We start from the raw sequence: 23531 nt of genomic DNA, 5'->3' as shown, positions 1-23531 counted from the left end.
TTATAAGGAGAATACGGCCGTGGAAGCACAAAGGGTGCTGATGGATTTGGTGGCAGGGAGTGTTGTGGAGGTAATGCTTTACATTCATTCATCTCATTAAAAACCAACAACAAAAAAAAAACTGATTTAAGAAGATTGTTTCTTCTTAACAGCAGAAAATGCCTCTTTGTAGCCTGACAACATAAAACACCACACAAGGGCACTGATGAAAATTTAAAAAGCAAGAGCTGTAAAAGCAAGACTCTTAGGTGAGCTCCCCACAGGTTGGGGAGTGCTGGGTTTTGTCAGTCCTCAGCACTTCAATCCTGTCCTCACAGTGCACAGCACAGGGGTTTTGAGGCAGTCTCTTCTGTCAGTAGCAAATGAAATTCACCATACACGTGAAAAATCTTTCCTAGCATCTGTAGTGGTGCTTACTGTGGGCTTTGCAAAGGCACCATCGGCTCTATTGCCAGAGCCTGTTTCAACCGTGCCTTCAGAAGATGGTTTGCCCCTCTCTTTTTGTACCATATAATGAATCAACCATATATAATGGCCAATGTCCATCAAATTGCCCTACTTGCACAAGCAAACAGGCTCTGCTACTTCACGGAATCACAGAATGGTTGAGTTGGAAGGGATCTTAAAGCCTATGGAGCCCCAGCCATAGGTAGGCAAGGCTGCTTCCCCCAGGTCAGGCTGCCCATAGCCCTGTCTAACCTGGCCTTGAGCACCTGCATGGATAGGGCACCAAGCTTTTCTGGGCAGCTGTGCCTCACTACACTCTGAATAAAGAATTTCTTCCAAATGTCTAACTCAAATTTCCTCTTTTAGTTTAAAACCATTCCTCCTTGTCCAGTCATTCTCAGGCCTTGTAAAAACTCGGTTCCTCCCTGCTTATAAGATCTCAAGTAACTGGGAGGCCACAAGCCTGCAGCCTTCTCTTCTCCAAGCTAAACAAGCCTAGTTGCCTCAATTTTTCTTCACAGGAGAGGTGTTTCAGCCCTCTGAGCATCTTTGTGGCCCTCCTCTGGACTCACCCCATCATCCTCATTTCACTCTTGCATAGGAAGTGCCTTGGAACATGGGAAACCGGAGGTGAAATGGTAGTGACTGAGTTACAGCCTCAACTAGTAATCTTAATTTTCCATCAACATTGCTTTGACTTGTATCTTTCAAATTACACATCAGTGGGCAAGAGCTGCTGCCAGACCTTCTGCTTTGAAGCAGGAGAGAAACTCCTCCAAAATTTCCCTAGCCAATACCAGAGTGTAGAAGAGGTCTGCCATGGTGTATGCCCTGATCCTGCTTTGGGGAATCACTTAGAGCTGCTTCTGTTTTCACAGAGCTCGTTTACCTCTCCCTAACTGCTGTAATTTCTTAAGAGTGCTATTCAAGATGTTAACACGAGTGCCTTCAGAAATAATTTCCATATGCAGATTCCCACTCTGAACTTTGCTAAAGCTATGTGTGGTGCTGGAATACATTTTTCTGCAACCACAATTGTCTTTTTTTCATCCTCTGTGCACCATCCCCTCTGCTACCTGCTCAGAGCTGCTTTCCACAAGTTGTGAGCGCGAGTCTAATTTCACTCTTCAGTAAGCAGGGAATTTAGAAAATTCAAAAGTGCTGCGATCAACGCCAGGCACTCGCATTTGTGATAGCTCTCAGAGTGAAAACTGTGTGCAGCCACATCGCTGCTACGCCACTGTTTTCTCTGAACAGGAACCTGAACTGCTTCAGAAGGCAGCTGCCTGTGGGTGTACAGGCTGTGCCTGGTGTGCTGGGGAGGCTGTGTGAGCTCGTTGGAGGTCATGCACGTGTGCATGCATTTGTTGGGTCGCTTCCTGGAGTCCTGGCTGTGTTCTGTCTTGTCTCTGGGCTCTCTAAAGCAAGGGTCATTAGGGCTGCTCGCTTTGGCATATGTTCATTCCGCATCCTTCTGTGTATTAGACAATGTCTACCTTACAATGTCTGATCCTGGTCCAGCATAAAATATTCCATTAACATGACTTGAAGAGAAGAACTTATTTTTCCTGGCCTCAGCCTGTGGATTTGGTTGCAGCGTGCTGTTCTGTGCAGTATGGTTGGATCAGGCTGCCTCTTACCGGCACCGGGGCAGCACGTGATGCCAAAAACCATGCTGCAGTTCTATTAAGAGGAGGAAAACCTACAGACCCAGCTCAGAGCAGGAGCTGACCCGGAGCCATCCTGGGGCCTCGTGTCGACTGCGCATCTATCTCCCGTCATGCTAAGCTGTCACAGACAATTACCTCTAGCAAACCTTTCTTGCATCTTTACATCTCGTTAATTGGTGGGTCCTGCTCTCTGTCACTCTGATGCCTCATGAAGAGCCAAAAGGGGGAGCAGGAGATGACATGGCATGTCAAAGCAACAACTGTCAGTTTTGTATGTCCAGAGAAAGGCTTGGCTGGTTTTGTGGAGGTTGGAAAGGGTATGGCACACATGGGAAGTGTGCTATTTATTCTCCGCTGATCTTGCTTGCAGGAAATGAAAGCAAACAGAAAAATAGATGTGAGCAACGTGAAGACAGCCATGGGGATAAAAAGGACTATTTAAGATGACTCTTGGCTATAGAGTGGAGCCAGATGAAATTAAATATCAAATAAATATCAGCGAGATCTGCTTGAGTGTGGAACAGCCTCCAGGAAGAAGCTGGGAGAGCCTTTGCTTGAGCCACTTCCAACTAGCCTGGACAAGGTGCAGGGAGAAACACTGGAGAACAATCCTGCAGCTGCCACTGGGCTGCAATGATCTCATAGCTCTTTCCCACCTTTAATCTCTATGATCCTGCAGTTAATCATCACATGTTCATTGTGAAATCCTAGTTCAAACCATTTGTTAAGTCTCTAAGTAGTGGATTTTTTTATTTAGAAAAGGACAAGTCTAGGAGTTTTAATCCAAAATTAAGCCAGCAGTAGGCTTGGAGCCACGATTTTGCAGGCAGAGATTTGAATCCAAGTCCAACTTTTGTATCTCTGCAGTGGGCAGGCTGAAATACCTGCTCACTTGTTTCTCACTTGTGCTGCTGTAGAAGCTTCTGCCAAGAGATAGAGAGAGTGCATAAGAGCTTTTTTTGTTTTGCTTTTTCTCTAGGGCAGTGATCAGCAATTAGAAATAGCACTGGATATCTTGAATGGGAGAGTATTAATGGTGGCTATTTTCCTCTATGCTATTTCTCTCCAGACATCCTCCCCTATCGTCCCTGGTTTCTGTACAAGCACCAAGGATGGGATTCAGGTGTGATGAGGATGGAGGTGGCCAAAAGTGAGCCCAGACTGCCTGCATGATACAGCCTCTTTCTTGGAGCTACACAAGTGCTTCCTCCAGTTTGTCAGCTGCAAAACATTGAGGTAGCACAGGCAGCTGTGATCCAGAAATTTGTTTCTGACACTGTAAATGATGATTACAGATCTGTTAGCAACCCTCCGGCACTACTGTAAGCTTGCACAGCAATTACTTCTGCAGTTACTTCTACATCACCCTGCTGGTTGTAAACTTGCAGAACAGTTGCAGAATAACATCAAGATTTTGGGCTGATGGGCTCCCAAGTGATGAGCTGTGGCCTGTTGATCTTATTCACTTGTGGGGCAGGTGCAAAGTTGAGCAAATAGCATAGGTGCTTTCTCTCTCATTAAGAGCTCATTCCTGGATGTTGCATGCAAATTGGAGAATGTGGTGATGGCAGGAGGGGGAAAAATGTTCTGTAACTGGGACACAAATTGACATTTCCATGAAATTTGCTGCCTCTCTCTCCTCTGACTCCGTCCATGGACAGGTGGTTTCTTATTAGATTTTTCCATTTCTCTTCTTCATTTCACCTCCAATTTCACATCATGCTTCCTTTGGTTCCCCTTAAGCTAACCTTCTCCCCAGTGGTGTTTTTCCATACCTAAGAATCAGTCCCTGTTCCACAGAAGCAGAGTCCTTACTTTAAGCACATCTTTCTGAATATCTTTATTAACAGTTCCCTTTTTCTTGCTTTGTGCACCAGATGGTCCTGATGAATTGGGTGACTGACTTCCTTTGCAGACTTATTATTGCATACTCCCTACATGCATGGATAAAATAAGTCAAGTTTTTGCATCAGACTTGGTTCTTTTTTCCTATGCTTTCTACAATGAATATGACAGGATACAGATTCAGGAATGCACTAAGGTTTTGATGACTTTTTCATCCAGATTATGCACATTAGTAACAAAAGCAGTTCCTGAGTATGAATAGATGAGCTTCTTATGGGATTTTTTGCTGCGTCAAGCATGGGAAGCAGGTGAAGCTGGAGAAACTGGAAGGAAGCAGTTTTGTCTACAAAGACTGTCATTCTGAGTTTGGTTTGTTTTTTTTTTTTTTCCCCCCCCCACCCAGAAACTTCACGATTAAGTTTTGCAAGTGAATTTTGTATATGAGTTCATTTTCCCACCCGGTGTTGCTTTTGGGATACCAAGGAGAGGCTGGGGCAATGCTGGTGATGCTGTCTGCCTTCTGCAGCCCCTGGCTTGTTGTGGGTAGCTCTGGGAGAAAGAAGAAGCCGTTGGTTATTTGGGGACTGCTTTAGGAAAGGACCTGTACATCTATCTCTAGCTTCTGCAGGTCAGCTAATAAAAGGCGGGAGAAAAAGCTCTGCCAAAAGGAGAAAACAGTCTAAGAGCTTTGTCTTACCCAACCTTAACGGTGGCTCAGAACACCTACTGGGGGGCCGGTGACCCATAAAGAAAAACAAAACACACTTCAGTTATGCCTGGAAATAGAGTAAACTGAGATCAGCAAGAAAGCAGCTTTTGTACAAGTTGGGAGGATGCTGTAACATGCCAGGGTGTTTTGCTAGCAGTGCCTTTCAGGGCTATGTTGTGGCAAGTTACGTTTTGTCTGGGCTATGTCCAGAGATGATCTCTTTTTTGCATTTTTTCTTTTTGCATTAATTTTCTGCTGCATTCAGATGTTGAAGCGGGGGGTGGTTATGTGCTTGCCTGGCACTCTTGGGCAGTGCAATGGGAAGTCAGGGTAAGGCAGCCTGAGACAGAAAGGGCAGCGCATCAGCACAGTAGTGCTGCATCTGCCAACACCATGTGCACTGGTTAGCTTAGGATATGAGCTAAAACCCACGCCAGCATTTTGTCCTAGTGTTCCTAGCAATCCTGAAGAGGGGCTTTTCATAGTCTTTCAGTTAAGCTGCTAATTTCTGATCTGTGCTTTTTCTCATTTCTTTCATGTAGGATCCCTCCTTTCAGTGAACTTTCCCTGGACTGCTTCAGGAAAGATTCTGTCCTACTTAAGAACGCTATCTCTGGGCGGTAGGCACGGGTAGCCTTGTCCTTGCAAATAATTAGTTTCCCAACCCACAAATTCAACCTCATGATGAGCTTGTGTTGAAATGGGGCTCTGTGTACAGAGCAATCCTCAGATAATGGCTCAGTTCATAAGGGAAGCATCATGAGCTCCAGGCTTGGACCGCAGTGCCAGGATAACTCTTCTTTTTGCCCTCTCTCCTTTCTGAGGCTGCTCCAGCATGTGACTGTGGTGAGCTGACCTCAGCTGGGCTGCCAGGTGCCCACCCAGAGTCAGAGGGAAACATAAGATGAAAAAAAGCTCGTGTGTCAAGATAAAGAGAGGGAGATTGCTTGCCAGTTACTGGCACTGGCAAAGCTATCTTGACTTGAGGAAAACTAATTTAATGTATTGCCTATCAAAATATATTTGGATAGTGAAAAAAGAGAACAATTAAAACAGCATGTTTCCTTCCTTTCTCTTCAGCTCAGCTCTTAGGCTCAACTTCATTCCTACCTCTCTCTCTGCCCCCTCCCCGAGCAGCTCAAGGAGGGTGGGAATAGGAGTTGTGATCAGTCTGCAACAATTTGTCCCTGCCACTCCTTCTTCCTCCCACTGTTACCCTGCGGGGGTCCTTCACATGGGCTGCAATCTGTCACAGACTGCTCTGGCATGGTCTTCTCCATGGGCTGCAGGGGAATGCCTCTTCTAGTACCTGGAGCATCGCCTCCCATCATTCTTTCCTGACTGTGAGGTCTGCAGAGCTGGTTCTTGCACTTTTCTTCTCTCTCTGTATAGAGCTTTACCATTTATTCCCCAAGGTGCTGCCATCTTGACGTTGTGCCCTCTGCTGGGGCCATTGGAGGTGGCTGTGCCTGGCATGGAGCTTCTCTGGCCTCTCCTTAGAGGTCACTGCAGCCAGCCCCACTTCTACCACCTCACTATGGACACTCTATGCAGTGAATTCCAGCCAGAAGGTCCTTTTGGAGGTGCTGAGCCAGAGGGAAGAACCGAGTTGTAGATCCTAGCTGTCTGCCTAAGGCAATATGTGAAAACAGGCAGAGGTGCTCCTCCTTTTTATGCGAAGTCCAGAATTACCTGCATTTTCTTTCTCTGGAAATTCTCTTTGCTGGATGGTGAACAATCACTCAGTTACAGAGGGGAGTCCTCTGTGAAAGGGCAGGTCTGTGGGAGAGAGCCTGTCCCACGGTGGCTTCCTCTAGAAGCCACTGCCCACCACCCATTGCCCCCAGTGCTCCCTGCGGCCAAGCATTGCCCACACAGTGGTGGCCCATGGAAGGGTGGTGCTGAAAGGGCGTTTCTCAGGAGTGAAGCCCTTGAACAAGAGGAATATTTCAAGGGGAGGGAGGGGAGGAGGCATGTGCGGCTGAGGCTTTTTGGATTTCCTGGAGCTGTGGGATGTGGGAAGCACGGAGGGTGACAGACTTGGACAGGGGTGAGGAAATGGCCTGGCAAGCATGGCAGGCATGGGTCCAGGGGAGTGTCTGTCCTCCCCTGCACTGGGTGGTGGTGATGGATGTGGTGTGCTACAGCCACTGATGATAGTCACAGTCATGTTTAGCTCTGCTGCTGTACAGGGCTGGGTCCTGTGATGCTCATGCAACTTGGGTTGAAGTTTTAGGTTTGCAGACAGCTGAAGTTTTGTTAATAGTTACCAGCATGAGCCAAACTCCTAGATCCCCATACCTCCCAACGTTTAGATCTCAATCTGGTGTGCTCAGAGCACTTCCACTTAATTGTTAGCAAACCAGAATATTAAATAATACAAAACATGGCCATAAGCTAGAGATTTCGTTGGTGAGCTTCAACATTTGCAACTCAGAGCCAAAGCTTTGCATACAGGAGAAATTCTAGGGTGAATGTAAATAACACACACACACATCTGGAGGATTAGCTGTCTCTTGTCCAGATATGCCACACCTTGTAATTAAAGAAGAGGCTCTTAGTATGCGACATAGGAATGCAGAGGGCGTGGAACATCTCAGATTTACAGGCTATCAAGTTTATGAAAGAGACTAAATGCTGTTTAGTGTTACAAAGGTGGTGAGACCTTTGTTCAGCATTGCCCCAAAAATCTGGCACACCTCCGATGGGAAAACACATTGCAAGTAAGATCTTGCTAAAAGAATAATCTGTAAGAAAAATTCAGTAGGGAAACTCCAATAGCTTCTGGAATGATTGCTTTTCTTCATGTACTGCAACAGGAGAATGGTGTGTAGACTGAACACAAATATACATGTGCAAGTCACCTACTGTGAACAGGAATGCCTGACTATTTTAACTTTACAAGTATTCACTGAAATAAAAGTGCCTAAGTGAACTCTAGTGCCAAAAAAGTGCAACAAGCACATTCCAGTATGTGAAAGATCTTATCTGTAATTAAGATCTGAACATAAGTGCAGGGCTGAGGAAATAATTTCGGTTGTGTCCTTTCCAGTAAGTTGCTATACCTCAGGATATTTATAGCTGAGTAGAATAATGAATATTAACACTTGTCATCTCACATCCAAAGTGTCATGTTAAAAAGGGGGATTTGAACTCTAGAGATTAATGCAGTGAAAATTGTGACAACACTAGGCTCAATGAAAGAAAAGCTTTGAGTTAACCATAAAAGGCTCAAATGGGTTCAAACTCAAGGAAGGCATCTTTCTTTTTTCAGCCAGGCCATTGCAGTCATTCTGTGCTGAAAGCCTTTGTGTCCGCATCTAAGAATTGGATGAGGCTCCCTCCAGGATTCCTCTGCAGGTCAGTGATAACACTAATCTGAGTCTCGCAGTGGTTTTGGTACTTGTGACTGGACTAGAGAACTGAATTTGATGCTTTAATAGGGTGCAAGAAAATAATTAGAGACCTAGTCTTGCACGGTCATGCTCACTAAAAGTTTACACCAGGTCCCCTGCAATGAAGGCAAAGCAACAAAGACTGATTGCCTGACTCTTCCTCCTGATTAATATGCTGTCATCTTCATTCTTTTTCATGGGCAAAAGTTTTGCTTTTCTGAAAGAACTGCCTCCTTTCAAGGCAATTGGACTCTTGGTGGGATAAAGAAACATTAGCTACAGTGCTCTGAGTGGAGGGGGAAGCAGCTGATTCGGATATCTGGAGTCTGGAGGGACATGATTATAATTCAAAACTTGACCTCCGGTTGGATGGTGCTTCTCTTCCATGCTAGGACTGGATTTGGTTGTGTTGTTACAGACAAACCATTGTGAGGGCAGATTGTGCCCAGCTGCTGCATGGGTTCACAAAGAGCTGAGAAAGCTGCAGGGAGCCTCTTCGTTGTGTGTTCCTGGACAGCAGCCAACCTCCCATCAAAGGTTGCCCATTTCTTGAGAAAGCACAGAGCTTGCTCCGTCCCCCAGCAATGCCTCAAGCCAAAGGTGTCCAAATGGAGACGAAAAGGGTATTTCCAGTTTCCCAGTTTGTGGGACAGAGTGTGCAAGGTGGGGAGGCACTGATAGAGAAGATAAGAACTGTCTGAATGGGAGGGTACTGCAAACCTTCTCAGGGACAAGATGTAAGGCATGATGGCTTTTAATGAGTCAGCTGTCATCACGTTTCTAGTAATCCTTAGCAGTGTGTTTCACTATAATTGATTTTTACATGCGTTTTCAAAAACTTCTGAAACTCATCTATAAGTTGGCTTGCCTCTGACCAGCACAGTTCTTTGTGTGTATTAGTTTGCATCAAATACAGGCTAATTCTTATGTAAAAATTCCATGGGAAAATCCAGGAATGACTGCATAACTGATTTGGTATGGCACTGGGCTATAATTCTTTTCAGATTTCAGTTTTCAAGGCCAAGAAACCAAAACCCTAAGTAATGTTTCATTTCTATCCCTTTGCAAACTGGGTCTCTGTGGAATGCACAACTGTAGCACTCTGTGCTGTATATAGAAAAGCACTTTCAATGTCCTGCAGATGTCTGCTCAGTAGCTTCCATATGGCAGATTACTTGTTGTTGGACCAGACTCCGCTCACGCTTGTGCAATTCTGTTGCAGTTGGCGAGGAGGTAAGGCAATCACAGCTCAATCTGGCCCATTGGGTCAAATAAACTCTGCACACTCGAGTAGGGGTTTCAAGTTGAATAATGTTGCTGGAACAATTTCCTCTCTGATGCTGGTGCAGCCCTGCTTTTCAGAGAAATTGAAAAGCTTAGGGGTTTGGTAGTAGGTTGAGAGTGCTCTGGCACCTGAGTGCTGGGCTAAGATGGAATCTCTTGAACATTATTGGCGCCTGAAAAGCCTTTATTGGTCCAATGCAATAAACTGGTGGTCTTAGTGAGGCAAAGGATCAGATAATTATAGAAGCAGAATCTTCCTCCAGAAATTGTTCTCCCTGTTGAAGCTGAAACATTTTGGCAGGGGCAGTTCCCTCAGTCTCTCTTGAGCTCTGTGTTTTTTGTGGCTTAACAAAACGCTACATTCATTTGGGGTTTTGATCCACCAAATTTTATTCTGTTTTCTATTTATAATATTTTCTATGTTGTTTTTGTGAGACTTCCGTGTGTAAGTCTGAGACAAAGAACAAATTTTGAATTTAGACACTATTTCAGTCTTGCCAGTGCTGGTGTCTGTAAAGCCTGGCTGGATGCCCGCTTGGTTTCATGCTGGTGGCACTGCAGCATGAGCAGGATATGTTTTGTGATGGCGTTGAGTGGTGGCTGGAAATTTTCTTACATTAAAAATCACGTTTTGAGACACTTTTGATGGAGCTTGTTGGCCTCAGGTGAGTTGCACCTGCCTAGCTCAGATTGGGCTCAACCTGCATTGTTGTAAACTCTGAGAAGCCACCTGAGGATGCCCTAAGATTTAAAGATCCCTATTCTTACTGAATCAAAATCTTTGAAGTAAATAGATTTATTTTTTCTCCCAATTAGAAAAGCTGAATTTGACCTAAAGATTTTGAATCAGTATTCTGGTTAGAGAAGAGGTCAAGCAAAGTGTTAGGGTACTAAGAAGATGAGGCGGAAATCTAATTTCTCCTAATTTTTCTGCTTTTCCAACATGGACAGTGGGGACACATAAATAAGACGATTCATTCTTTTGGCTACCTTGCTTCAGTTTGCAATTGCAAATCATATTTGTAGCTCAGCTAATTTGGAAATGGCAGGGAACACCATTCTAGTGACAAAGAGACACTCACCATCTGCAGTCTAGCAGTACTTGCCAACTATATGTTTGGGACACAGCAGTCTAGGCAAAAGTGCTATCATCTGACCCTAATATATCTATTTCTCAGTTTATAGTGTTGTAAGCATGTCAACAGAGCAGCTCTCAAACATGGCACATTTTGAAGCAAGTAAATTACAGCACTAATCTAATGGCTGGTTTTGTTTTTGTGACCTACTTAATTAAAAAAAGTGTCTAAAAATGGAAATGCTGTTTTGCTTAACGCGAAGACAGAGCTGGCTTTTTTCCCCCAACATCTGTGTCCAGAAAGGAAGAAAAATCCTGTTTTGACTGGCCTTCCTCCACCAGTCTTTTTTTTTTTTTTTTATTTCTTGTCTAAAGCAAAGTAAGTTACATAAACATTCCACCTCTTTCCATAAATTGGCTGCAGTTTCTGAACAATAGCGTTACTGTGAAGAGAAGAAAACCACAGACACACCCCACAACTGTTGGTCACACAGCCAAAGAGAACTAAAGACGCATTCTTTGAAAGTACCAAAAAGGAAATCCATGGTCTTAAGGCAAGACCTTTTATGTTATGTTTGGAAATGTTTCTCATTTCTCTCTTTCTTCCCCCACCCCCGCTTCTTCTTTAGCTCTCTTAGCTCAACGTTTTTGAGGGAGCAAAATGTCTCCAGACAGAACTTTATTCTTTGTCGAGATGTGTTGATAGTATTTGTCAGTACTCACTAACCTTGGACTGGAGAGTGAAAGAACACTGAAAAGTGGGATTTCAGAAAGAGGAAAGAAAACATGTTACTAATAATGCCTTTGAGGTGTATTTCCTCGGTATAAAAAAAATAAAATAAAAATACTTCAGAAGAAAAAAAGGAGAGAGGCTAAGACAGAAAACTGTTTCAAGCAGATTGCTCTCAGTTGTAAAAGCAATAATTCTCTTCAGAGAACAATAACTCTGTAGAAACAATTGTTCTCCTCTCAGAAGCATCTCAGCGCGCTTTCCAGACGGGAATTCACACCCATCGCAGCCTGTGTTCCCAGCTGGGCAAGCTGATGCACCAGGAGGTTAGGCACTCCTGCCAGCGCCGCACTGCAGCAGCAAATACACCCTGAATTACTCCCGGCTGCTGCCTGCACAGCCTTCTAAACACAGAATACCAAGTGGTTTGGCACTGTCTGCCGATATTCCCTCTTGGAGGCTCTGGGATTACGATCTCAATGAAGGCGAAGTTGCCACTGATCTTACTGGGAGCTAAGCATGTGTAAAGTCAGCAGGATCCTGCAGGCAGCAGGAATGCACAACAAAGCGATGCCTATAAATCAGTGAGTAGGTGTCTGCTGGCCTCCTGCCCGCTGCTGTGCGCCGGGGCCGTAACAGCAGCCCTGTGCACAGCTGGAAAGCCCAGCTGCTGCCTCGCCAGCGGGAGGGCACGGCAAGAGCTCATGCTGGGGCAGCTGCCTGGGCTCCTGCTGCTTGCTGACCTGCCCTTGCAGTCCTCCATGGTAGCCCCTGCGTGGGGATGCTTCCCCTGAGCCCACATCTCGTGCTCTGGAGCGAGTCAGAAGCAGTGCTCTGTGTGTTACTGAACATGTGTTGGCTGGGAAAGGTGCAGCAGTAAGCAAACACTATGCTGTGTAGGGGGGAAAAAAGCAATACCACGTCAACTAAAATAGCTGTTCTGCTGTCAAGGTACCAGCCAAAAGAATGTTTGCTTTTATTCTAAAACATGAAACATTCAGAATAAACTTCAAATGCACAGAAAGAAAAAAAAAAAAAGAGAATATTTTAAAAAATATATATATATAGATGGTTCCCTGAGATCTTATTCAGTAGTTATAACTATCAGTTATTTGCTATGGCACTACTGAGACTTTAAAATGGGATCAAACCCCTCTAAAATATACATTCTACAAAAACTGCTTCCAGGTCAGCTTAAGGCAGAGCATAAATGAAGGAGGAGCAAAACAAGGTATCGTAACCACTTGCATGCCACTAAGCCCAGTACATACAGAAGCTAATCTGCTTTTAGACCCTGCTGTGGCTGGTAGGTGCAGTACACAGCAAGTGGACTGAAAAAGGTTAACTTTTTCCTTTTGCCTGCCAAATTGTTTCTCTACTCCACCCTTGGTGTCCAACTTTCCAATCCCTGAGTCAGTGTCTGAAGTCAAAACAACCAGCTGGGCCCCACTGAACCTTTCACTGTGGGAAAGCTCAGCTCAAAATGGCTGCATTGTTTCTCTGTAATCTTATCCTCAGCATATAATATCCTTAGCAATTCGCAGAATTTTCAGGATTATGTTTTGGCCCTATGGGAAATGCTGACGTGAATGGTGTGAAGTTTTTGCTCTTACGTTATAAAAGAAAATATTGTGGAATAAGTTAGCTATCCATTCACTGTCTGTGTTGGTATGTATCACCACCACTTGGAGCAGAACGCTTCAGGATTGAGCCAAATAAACTTTTTTTTCAGATTAATTACTTAAAACAGAATTGGTTAACCTGCTAAAATGAGAGACATGACTCTGAAAATGTATCTGTCATAGAGAGTGTCACTGTAGCATCTAGTAACATAAAGAAATTTGCCTAAGATTTTCAAATTGCCTTACAAAATTACTCAAGGGTAAAGCATGCAGTATCTATTAATGTCTAAAGATCTTTGTATAGGCAAAAAATTATAGTAACGATTAAGAGATTTTAGGGCAGAGGAGGTATCTGTGAACAGGTTTAGGGGATGTTATTGTGTTGGTAGCAACACTTCCAAAATTTTTCATATTGAAGTATGGCAAAACAAAGGAAAGGATTGAGGAAAAAAAAAAAAAAAAAAGAAAAAAAAAAAGCCCCCCCCAAAAAAACAAACCAAACAAACCACACAGGAGGGATCTATAAATATAAGGAAATAAGAAATGTGGTGCTTTAGTATCAGCAGTGTGTTATGTTTTGGAGACTGGGGGAGAGTTCTGTATTTGCTGTGTAGCAGGTTAACAAGTGGCTTTGCAGTGAACAGCCAGTTTTGATGGTGCTCGCTAGTCTCATGGGTACACTTGTTGGAGCGGGTATTGATACAGGTCTTACAGGCTGACCTCAGCATTGGCAAGGAAAACTCAAAGAGAATCCCGCTAGTCCAGCCTTATTCTCAGATACGAGCTGGAGGTAGAAATCCTACTTTTGGTGGCAAAGTTTTGGTACCAGGAATATATTGTGAACAAAGTCTTCAAAGTTGGTTGGATGGTGAGAATGTGCTTGTGTATCTGTTGTACAAACTACTCACATGCACTTCAAATGGCAGTTAAATGGAAATTAAAGAATTTGTGTGACCAAAGGGTTGGGATTGAGCATAAATCCCAAGAGTTTGTTTGGCTTAAAATATACAATTCCCTCATTAAGAACCTGATGTTAACACAGCGTCCACGATGACCAGATTCTGACCATGATGTAGGAAAATCCTCTACTGAAGAGACTCTGTGAATCTTCCTAGTCCTTACAGATGCATAAATACAACTGGAAGCTCAGTCTTAAGTTGACAGCTGCATCCTTCTGCTGCTGGATCTTGATCCTTCCTGCACTTGTTTCTATCCTGTTTCATAGCCTTACTCCTATATATGGTCTTGTTTCTGTGGTAAATATGTTTTGTTTGTGGAACATGTAAATATCTTAGAGGTGTAATTTTCCAATCTAATCTTGAGAATGGGGGCCAGGTTGCACGTACTTGTGTATGTAAATTAGGTTCCTGCAGTTAATGCATGAGTTTGAAAGATTTGGTCTCCCTGCTTAGGCTTTTTTTCCTCCTTTAGAAGAAAGGAATTTATTTTAGAAACCGTAGGTATCAGATGTCTGCTTCCAGTTTTCACTGTTACTTAGTTTGCTAGAAAAATCACCAATTTATTCCTCTATGAGTCAGTGTTTGCACAGTTCCCTTTGTTTTGCTTGTGCAGGGATCCCTCCTCACCAGTCTGTAATTCAAGAGATCAGCTGTGTTACAATTGCTAAAAAAAATAATATCACGACTGTGGCCACAGCAAATTTTAATGAAAGACATGTTGCTGATCTATACAAAGAATGTCAGACTATTTGCTTTGGCATTGCCTGTTGTACTCTCCTTGGGCAGTGTGTGAAGAACATGCAGGCGCCATACGGGCGATACTGGGCTTCTTGGGAGCAATCTGTCAGACAGATCACTGGGATTGTGCAACCGAGAGTTCAAACTGATCTGGCATGTGTTTTTAAGTGAAACTGGAATTCAGAAGATCAGTGAAGACAGATGACACATTATGTATAAAAATCTACAGCGTGGTTAAACTGAGTTTCACAAGACGATTGGTCTCAGAATGACCTTAAGAGAGGTGAACTTTCCCTTCTACTGACTTTTCCTGCATCTCCTGATCTTTGCACTGCGATAGACCTGAGCCTTCTTATTGTCCAAATCCAGCAGGTTTCATAGCAAGGCATCATAGTTCATAGCACGCATCGTAATAGAATCCTTAAATCTAAGTAGCTCACCATTAAAGATCACAGCAACAAGTAAACCCTACAAACTCATCTGGTGGCACAGCTGACACAAGGTCACGGCTGAAAGGCACAGACAACCTGGGAGTACGTGCTAACTGGACATGTTGCAGGAACTAAGAAGGGCATTGTGTGATCACCTTTGAGCCATTGTGTTATTGGAAGAAATATCTGAGGTCATTGCTTAACGGTCAAAGCAAGTTGTTGTTTGTAGTGCTCTACAGCTTCTCATTTTTAAAAACATCTTTCCTAGTGCAAAGTGGCAGCTTGCTTATCATACGTTCATCCAGTCATAGGCAAACGCTCCAAACTTTTCAAAAATTGCTGTCTGTGTGATAGGCAGTGGGCCTGCCTTGTTTAGCTGAAATCCTAATGAATTGTTTTACCCAAATTACATACAAATACTGCTTTGTATCTCAAAATTCTATTGAATCTTCATTCCATTTCCTTGTCTGTTGAGCCAAGTGAGTTTACATTGCCCTCAGCTGTACTGAGACTTTCTTGTATTCCTTGCTGTGTTAATTTTTCTCCTAAGTATGTTATTTCCATTAGAGTTTTTACTTTCGCTTGTTTAGCTTTAGCCAGAAACTTCTGCTCTTCCTATTTGAAGTCTCCAGTCATGCACTTCTATGGTTTTTCCCCAGACCAAAACATAATCTTTGTAAACCTTACTACCTTCTACAGTAACAAAAACATGTTGTATTTTCCAGCAAAATGACTCAGGTGCCAAGCACAGCCCAAATGGCGGTCTGAAGAAACTGTCTCCCAAAAAGGTTGGTGAATATGTGCAAACGGGAGCTGTTTTTCTAAAGGCAGTTGCCAGGGCCCTTCTAACACATCAAGTTTAGAAAAATACTTGGCATCAATCCCTCTTCCAGAATTTCTCCTTTTGTAGACAGTGGAAAATGCCTCCTTTTCATGTATTTAGATATTCTGTGTCAATGCATAAACAGAGCCTTCTATCTTTAGTTCAATGGCTGGCAAACACACCCGCTCTCTTAGCCTTTTTACTCACTGTACCATTCTTGGTTCAGCTGGATCATCTCCTAGCTTCTCATCACTAAGGAGAGGATATTTTCTAGGATAGGGTCCATATGATAGTTAAAGTATTTTGACTTTTTTCTTTACCCACTGGGAGTATGGTCCTTTGCACCTCTGACTTGCTGATCCTCCTTTGACCAGGAATTTAACAGCATTCCATAACAGAGATCATATAGCTCTGCTTAAAAGTCATATACCACACACTGTGAACAGATTCAAAGATGTAGAATAAGGATTTCTCAAAGGCCAGTGGGCGTGAAGGCTCACAGAGACAAAGGAAAAGATGAACTAAGCTTACTGTTTACTGCCACCAAGCAACCTGGCTGTATTCTGGGATGCAGTGTTCGTCTCCACCAGAGGCTGTGGACCCAGCATGTGGACTATCGAATTAGACTGAGACTAGATAAAAGCCAGATAATATTTGTGACTTTTTCCTGGCTTCATCTCTTACACTTGCATTTAAGTTATGAAAGAAAACTCCACTGTTTTATTTTTGCTGAAGCCAGAGTGCAGCATCAATAATCTTCTGTTTCTAAAATCCTCATGCAAAGTAACATCTTGTTGGTGTTTTTTGGTTTTGTTTTTTTTTTTTTTTTCTTCTTTTTCCACGTGGTTTCCTTGCCCTGGCAGAAGCAGGTGAACAAAAAGTGAAAAGAAAAAAACATTTGGGATTAAGTACCAAAAAGCAATTCCTGATGCTAGCCATTTATAAATCCAGCTGCTTAGTTGTTTTGTACATCCCACATGCACTGGGGACAATTTATTCTATGGCTTAAATGTCAGTTAGTTTATATTTACAGCACTCGGACATTAACAACATCTGTGTGGTCAAGTTATCCTGCAAATATTTCACCAACAGTCTTAACGTTGCAGTCTTAACACTGCAGCTACTATATAAATAGGCCAATGGTCAAGAATGGGTTTTCTGCATCATTAACCAATTAACAAAACCAAGTACCTTTTTCTGTATGGAAGGTAAATTCTTATACCAGGTCTGCTAATGTATGTTGTGTTTCTTCTTCAGAGTGAGTTATTACATAGGTAGGTAGTGGCATATTTGTTGCTGCTAATATAGGCAAATTCATGATGCAAATTTGTCCAATGAAAACAATTTCTGAGTAACATGGAAATAATTACTCAAAGTATGCTCTAACTGGTAGAAAACATATAGGAAGTGGGTTTTTTTTTTTTTTTCTTGTGATTGATAATGAAATGCAGTGTCTTTTTGAAGGATCTCTTCAGAGCTATGTAGAGCCATATGACATTGCAAAATGCACTCCTTCCCTCCTAATTTACACCATTTTTGGCAGCTGTTTATCTAATTCATTCCTAAAAATCTACAAGGATGGCAATGTGCAGACTCCCTTGGTAACCTGTGCCAGAACTAAATCAGCCCTTTAGTAATCCTGCTTCTTACTGCTGTGAGACGCATTTGGCTCTTCAATTTGTTCACTCCCCAGACATAGCAGGACACTGGTGACTCATTTTAAAGCATGCAGATAATACGTGCTTTTCAGGGAATAACATATTTGGATGAACAATCTGTAAGACTGATGTTTCTTCCTTTTTCAGTTAAGCTGTTCGGCAAAAATAGATAATAACTTTGCTTTCCTGTTTTAAAAAAACTCCTCAGGAACTCTGTGGGAGCTGGTCCCACCCATCTCGTGGTAACCAGCTGATTGTCCCAGACTCTTAAGTTCCCCATGGACCAATTTGCTTTTCATGCCATTTCAAGTGCCCTTCCCTGTGCATGCCTGTGCCCTCCTGCACACAGCAGGAGTCGAGCTCTGTGTTCTGTCCCTCCCATGCATTTTGGCAGGGCACTAACTCTGCCCTGCCTCTGGTGGTGTGCAGAGGGATGGACAGGATGGTTTCCCCCTCAATATTAATGCCTCACAATTCGTAACAAGAACATAAAGCAGAGCGTAAGAGAAAAAGCAGCAATAAAGAGGAGCTCTACGTGCCTGCCTTTTTGCCTGGTAACAAAACAGGGACTGGCTGTTTCACACAACTCAGCTGGAGTCTGTGTTTCTCATCTGTTTCCCATAGTAGTAGCCTGTCAACTAGCAGATCCTTAAAAAGAAAGTCACTCTTGTCCCTTTGTTTCAATTTCAGGGGCCTTTGTTATATCCTGAGTGTGGAAGTGTGGGTTTGGGGCTTATAACTGGAGACTCAGAAAAACCCCGCCACCCTTTTCCAGAAATTAAGCCACCACAACTGAGGGATGTCTGGAATTTTTTTATATGGTCTTTATACATGGATTGCTATGTGACTGTACTTTAAAGCTATTTTCTTAGGAGAGTCTTTTAATAGGCTCTTTTTTTTTTTTTTAATACGTGGGCTAAAATTTATTCAGCCATTTGTCAGAACTGGCTAAAGTAAAACTGAAGTTCCCTCAAAATGCTATTTTCCCTGGAGACTTCTCTCTGTCACCAGCAGCTAAAAAAGCAGTAGACAAGACAAGTGCTTCAAACCAGCTCGTTTGGGGATTCTCTCTACAGGTGAAGGGAAATACAGTGGGCTAGGGGATTCTGTGTTAGTTCCTCTCAGAAGGAACATAGATAAAACTGTGGGGCTGCTCAGCAAAGCAGTAATTTCCTTGAGTGCAAACATGCTCCCAGATATCTTCCAGAGAAGATATCTGCCGCTAGACAGAGAGCAGTGGGTGGTGATGAGGGTCAGCATAGCAACCTATGTGGCCCTACAGGGCCTTCTCTGGGGGGACAGTGGGGCTTGGCACTTTCCAGCCTTGTCATCCCCAAAGATGTGAGATGAGGCTTTGAAATGGTGTTTTGGTCACTGCAGCTCAGTGGGGAGCCTACAGAAGTGATGGTATGACTGGTGTCCCACATAGCTGTCACTTGCAGGCTGTGGCTCAGCAGGGGCATGTCATATTGCACTCCATGACGACCAGGATGGGCGCTGGCAGGGAGAGAAGCTGGCAACCTCTTGGGCACTGTTTCCTCTTGCCTTGCTGCTTCTCTCATTGAAGGGCTGCATTTGGCAGCACCCAGATGGGTCCCCATGGCAGCAGGAGGCTGCCCGAAGGGTCCATGCCATGCTGGGGCATCTGCTTTGAAGGCAAAGGCTTAAACAGGAGAGGAAGCGAAAAAGAGGTAAAATACGCAGAAAATCTGGGTTAAGAAAGTGTCTGCTGTGAAAGTGGGCAGTGTAATGACAGAGGAGGTAGTCACTTTCACTGAACAAGCAGCCGAGACAAAGTTGTGATGAAAGAGAATAAACCCACAGCAGGTCTCGCTGGCGAGCCTTGATCCTCCTCACAGATCTGCTTTTTTCTCTGCAGACCTTAGCGTGCAGGATCTTGTGTAAAGAAAGAACCATTTCCATTTTTCCAGAGATCAGGAGACTGTACAACACTTGCAGGGAGAGAGACGTCTAAAAACATTTATAGCAGTGTTAGCTGGAGCATGTTTTTCCCATGGGGATTACAGTTTCCATCGTCACACGTTGCATTTAGGGTTTGTGATCTACAGCAACGGTAGTTTCACTCCAGCAGAGTTTTCTTCAAATATCTGATGGATGATACTGTGACTTAATGGACCTGTTTGAAATCCTAGAAGTACTTTTTTTCCCAATTATCTTGAATTGACATTGTCATACTTACGAGTATGCTGTTTTTCCTATTTCTTCATGCGTATCCTGGTGAAACGCTATGATAGCACATTCTGGTAAAAGATGGGAATAATAGAAACATTTTTTTTTTTCTTTTTAGGAAGACCCACACTCCATTAGGAGAGATGTTGAGAGCTTATTCTTTACTACAGCTGGTCCTGTCAGGCATTTATCTAACTATGTAATCAGTTCTTGAATTACATTTCCTTCAGTCAAGCTACATGACTACCTTTCTAAATTTACAGCTTGCTCAGTGAACACAGTTTCTGGTAGGAATCCATCAGTCTGCAAGTTTGTTAAAGGCGTGATGTTATCAACAGTTCAGTTTCAGGGTTTTCCACATGCTGCTGTGCTGCACAAGAAAAGCAAAGCAGCAGGGGAAGCGTGGATGTTAGAGAGAATAATAGCAGAAAGCTTCCTGATTCTCAAACAACTGGGGATTCCTTCTGATAACATGGGATTACAGAGGATTTGCAACTAGGATGTTGGGTTTTACTAAGTTAGCATATCAAAGCTTCCCCCCCCTATTGTCAGCTGGTTGAGTGATGCTTGCCTTCTCCATTTCAGATGAAAGATTGGAAGTCGATATAGGACACTGCCTGACAAATCTCATAAAGCTAAATGAAGGGGAATGTATGTACCCTCTTGTAGCAGAGAGCAGAGAAAGGTTCTGTGAGGAGAGCAGAGACCTAGGAGAGGGCCCTGCTCCTCTACTGCTATTTGTGGATGTACTTACATCATGAAACCTCATGCTAAAGCACAAACTGTATATATTCCTGTAGCATAGTGCTCTGGGGTACTCATCTACCATCATCTAGATGGGAGATGTGGTTTCACCCAGTCTGCCATGGTTCTTCTTTAAGCTCTCCACCAACAACTTATACTTAGAGCTAACTGCACTTTTTTGTTCTCTGTTGCCTGGGTCTGAATAGTCTTTTATATCCCATTGCTTAACTCTGTAAAGTTAAACTAAATGAACAACACAAAATTAAAATACAAAATGGCACGAGTACTAAATTGTGACTTTAATTCCAGGGCAGTATGCTGAGGCAGAGTATGACTTCTCTTTTGTTTAAAACTGTAGATTTGGGAGGCTAAATAGCGAGTATGTGTCCAGCGGAATGAGCAGCTAGAGGTCAGAAGCTTTGGTGTTGCATTCATTCACTCTCTACAGAAAATTAATTAAGCTTCACACAGGCAGAAAAGTGGAGAAGGACTGCAATGGTGAATGAAACCAGAATGAAAGGCAATTGCATATTTTCTCACGATGGCTGTAAATCCCACTGGCTAAAAGACAGTCCACTTTCTCTCCCTTTTTAAACTAAGAGTAGCTGTAGTGGGTCAGACCAGAGATTTGCCCATTCCAGTATTTTGTGCATGATATGGGCTAACAGCAGAGCCTTGAGCAAAAAGTTTAAAAATCAGACAAGCATGCAGTTTCATTTTACTTACTGTGTTTCTTTAGTTTCTGGAAAATCTGTAGCTGAGGTTTTCTTCAGCAAGTGACTGTATCCACATTTCTGTGTGTACAACTGATCCGTATCAAATCTGTCTCCATGCTGGATAGTCTTGATGGATTTGTGCAGGGCTCAGAGTAACTTCATTCGCAGAGCAGTCTGTGTTTGTGGGGATGGGATTTGAAAAGGCTGCAGAAGTACAAATTGCAGGTCCCTCAGAAGCTGGTGTTGTGGAAATGAGTTTCACTTCATCAGTGTTACACATGGCTCTCACTTCTTCTGAGTTACTCATTACTCCAAAAGATGCAAGTAGAAAATTGGGTCTTTTTAATACATTGTATAGCTTTAAAAAAAGCAATGCCTATACATACAGCAGAAACTTACCAGAAGTACATCTGCTTAGTCTACTTGCCCTTTCCAAAGAGATGGACTAAACAGTTTTGGTAGAATAGCCAAATAATTCCATTAAGCTAAATACAACGAGATGCAACATTTTGTATTCCTTAATCATGCAAACTTTACTTTTGGCTGTATCTTATACATAATTCTTCATGTGTCCAGAAAAAAAAATTAAAAAGATAATCTTACGTACATCCAAAAGCCTTCCACACTCTCATATGGGTCTTAGTTGTGATGACTCTGAGGACACATCCTGACCACTGTCATGATCATACTGCAAGAACTCATTGCGCTTGTATACTTGCCGAAGTCCCTGAGATGTCCTCTCAAATCCAATTGTGTGATCAGATTCCATTTAAAATTCTCAGCCTCTGTGCTAATACATAGCATAAATACTGTTCAAGCTGGAAATATAATTTGATCCTCTGCAGGACAGCAGAAATTTCAGAAGAGATGTAGTGCTATTCTAATGATCTAGACTCAGTGTTTTTGTAGAAAACAGAAAATTGGCAGCATCTTTTCTTTGGTAATTCTTTCTTGGAAAAATTAAGCTTCTTAATAAATCTCAGTAGCCATGGATGGAAGTCCACCAACTGCAACAGTACTTACTGACCTTTTCAAAGAGTCAGATTTAAGTAGACTTTCTAGTACAACCGCACATGGAGTAGTCAAGTTAGAACTTTTTTATATTTGTACTGGTGAGGTTTTCATTTTCTTTCAACTTGACACATTCTTCACTTCGCTCCCAAGGACATGTTCACTCTCCAGTGTGTTGTGGAAATGCCTGAGCTGGCTCAGGTACTGAGATGAATGTAATTGCAGTGGCCTAGAGATGAACAGAGAGCTTACCCCACTTCTTGGCAGGCTCATCTGCAGTTTGACTGTGTCTAGCATTGGATCAAACTCATTTAATGCCAGCTTAGCCACTTCTGCAGAATATTACAGCTGTAATACAGACACGCACCTCAAGTGCTTGATCTTTTCCTTATGTGGTCACTCGTAGGCCTACTGAGGGAGCATCTTGTATCAATGGAAATATTAACAGGGTTGTCATGACAAGCTTCTTATTTATTCCATTGTGCTTTCAGTGTTTAAAAAAAAAAAAAAAAAGCAGCTGAAGTCAGTCCCACAGGGGATCTGTCTTTTCCAACTAATTACTAAGGCGAGGCAGCTATGGGAACACTGTGATTAAAACATTTGGAGTGTCTTTGTCCAGTTTCAGTCTTAGGTATTCAGTCTTATCTCTCAACACAATATGGAGTGGGAATCAGAAGGAAAAGTCTAATGTGACATCAAAAACAGGTACTCAAACCCTTAGTTGCATCAGTATGGTCAATATGAATGCTTACCTATCAAATTGCTTATGGTATCTTTTCAGAATATTTTTTCACCTTAATACTGTCTGAAGTTATGAGATTAACTCTCCACACTTTAAAGTGGCATATAGCCCTATGCCTGTACACTCAACGACACACAAATCAGTCTTTCTGCAAAGGTTTATTTAAACCTACTGGCATAAACATATAGTGTAATAAGGGCTACCAAAATTGCCAATGTACTCAAAATATTTTTGTGAATTTTTTTCTATTGTCAATGCAGATCTACAGAGAGTGCTTTGATTGTTTCTTGCTACAGAAAATCTTCATGTGCATGCATGTATGTATAGAAAAATACATGAGTGTATATAGAGCTCCATATAGAGAATGGAGAAGTCCATTTGGCATCTGTTTCTCCAAAAGGCCATATTCTGATAAGTGCAGTGATTTGTCTGAAAATCCTCAGAGATTTCTCACCAGAATGTGTTACAAGTCAACCATATGAATGTGTGCATATGGTGCAGATCCTTGTGAGCCATTCAGCCTCCCTAAATGCTCTTCACACTCTTTTAGATTTTTCTAGCTTCTTTCTTGGAAGCTTTCATTGGTAAATTAATTAAATCTATTGGAATATCATTTTTCAAATGGGACATTTGGGAAAAACTCCATCTTCTTCCTTGAAACCTCCCCAGACTTGACTAGGCAAAGCTACAGCTCTTCTGAAGCACTTGAGCTGGAGGACAGGCTAACTGCTGACCTTTGGAG

At 42.8% G+C, this 23531-nt stretch overlaps 1 protein-coding gene across 1 annotated transcript in view; it reads left to right on the top strand.

Moving 5' to 3' along the window:
• The first annotated feature begins 7961 nt into the window (after positions 1-7961).
• The window catches only part of HHAT (hedgehog acyltransferase), a 179687-nt gene continuing 164117 nt past the window's right edge, over positions 7962-23531 (top strand). The window contains exon 1 of the mRNA XM_085219315.1: positions 7962-8031. The gene's annotated coding sequence lies outside the window, so the exon portion shown is untranslated. The remainder of the gene's footprint in view (positions 8032-23531) is intronic.

The sequence above is a fragment of the Meleagris gallopavo genome, chromosome 2, assembly GCF_905368555.1.
Source record: "Meleagris gallopavo chromosome 2, MGAL_WU_HG_1.1, whole genome shotgun sequence".
NCBI classification, from domain to species: domain Eukaryota; kingdom Metazoa; phylum Chordata; class Aves; order Galliformes; family Phasianidae; genus Meleagris; species Meleagris gallopavo.
Note: the sequence above shows the minus strand (reverse complement) of the source record. Positions and strands in the feature narration are given on the sequence as shown.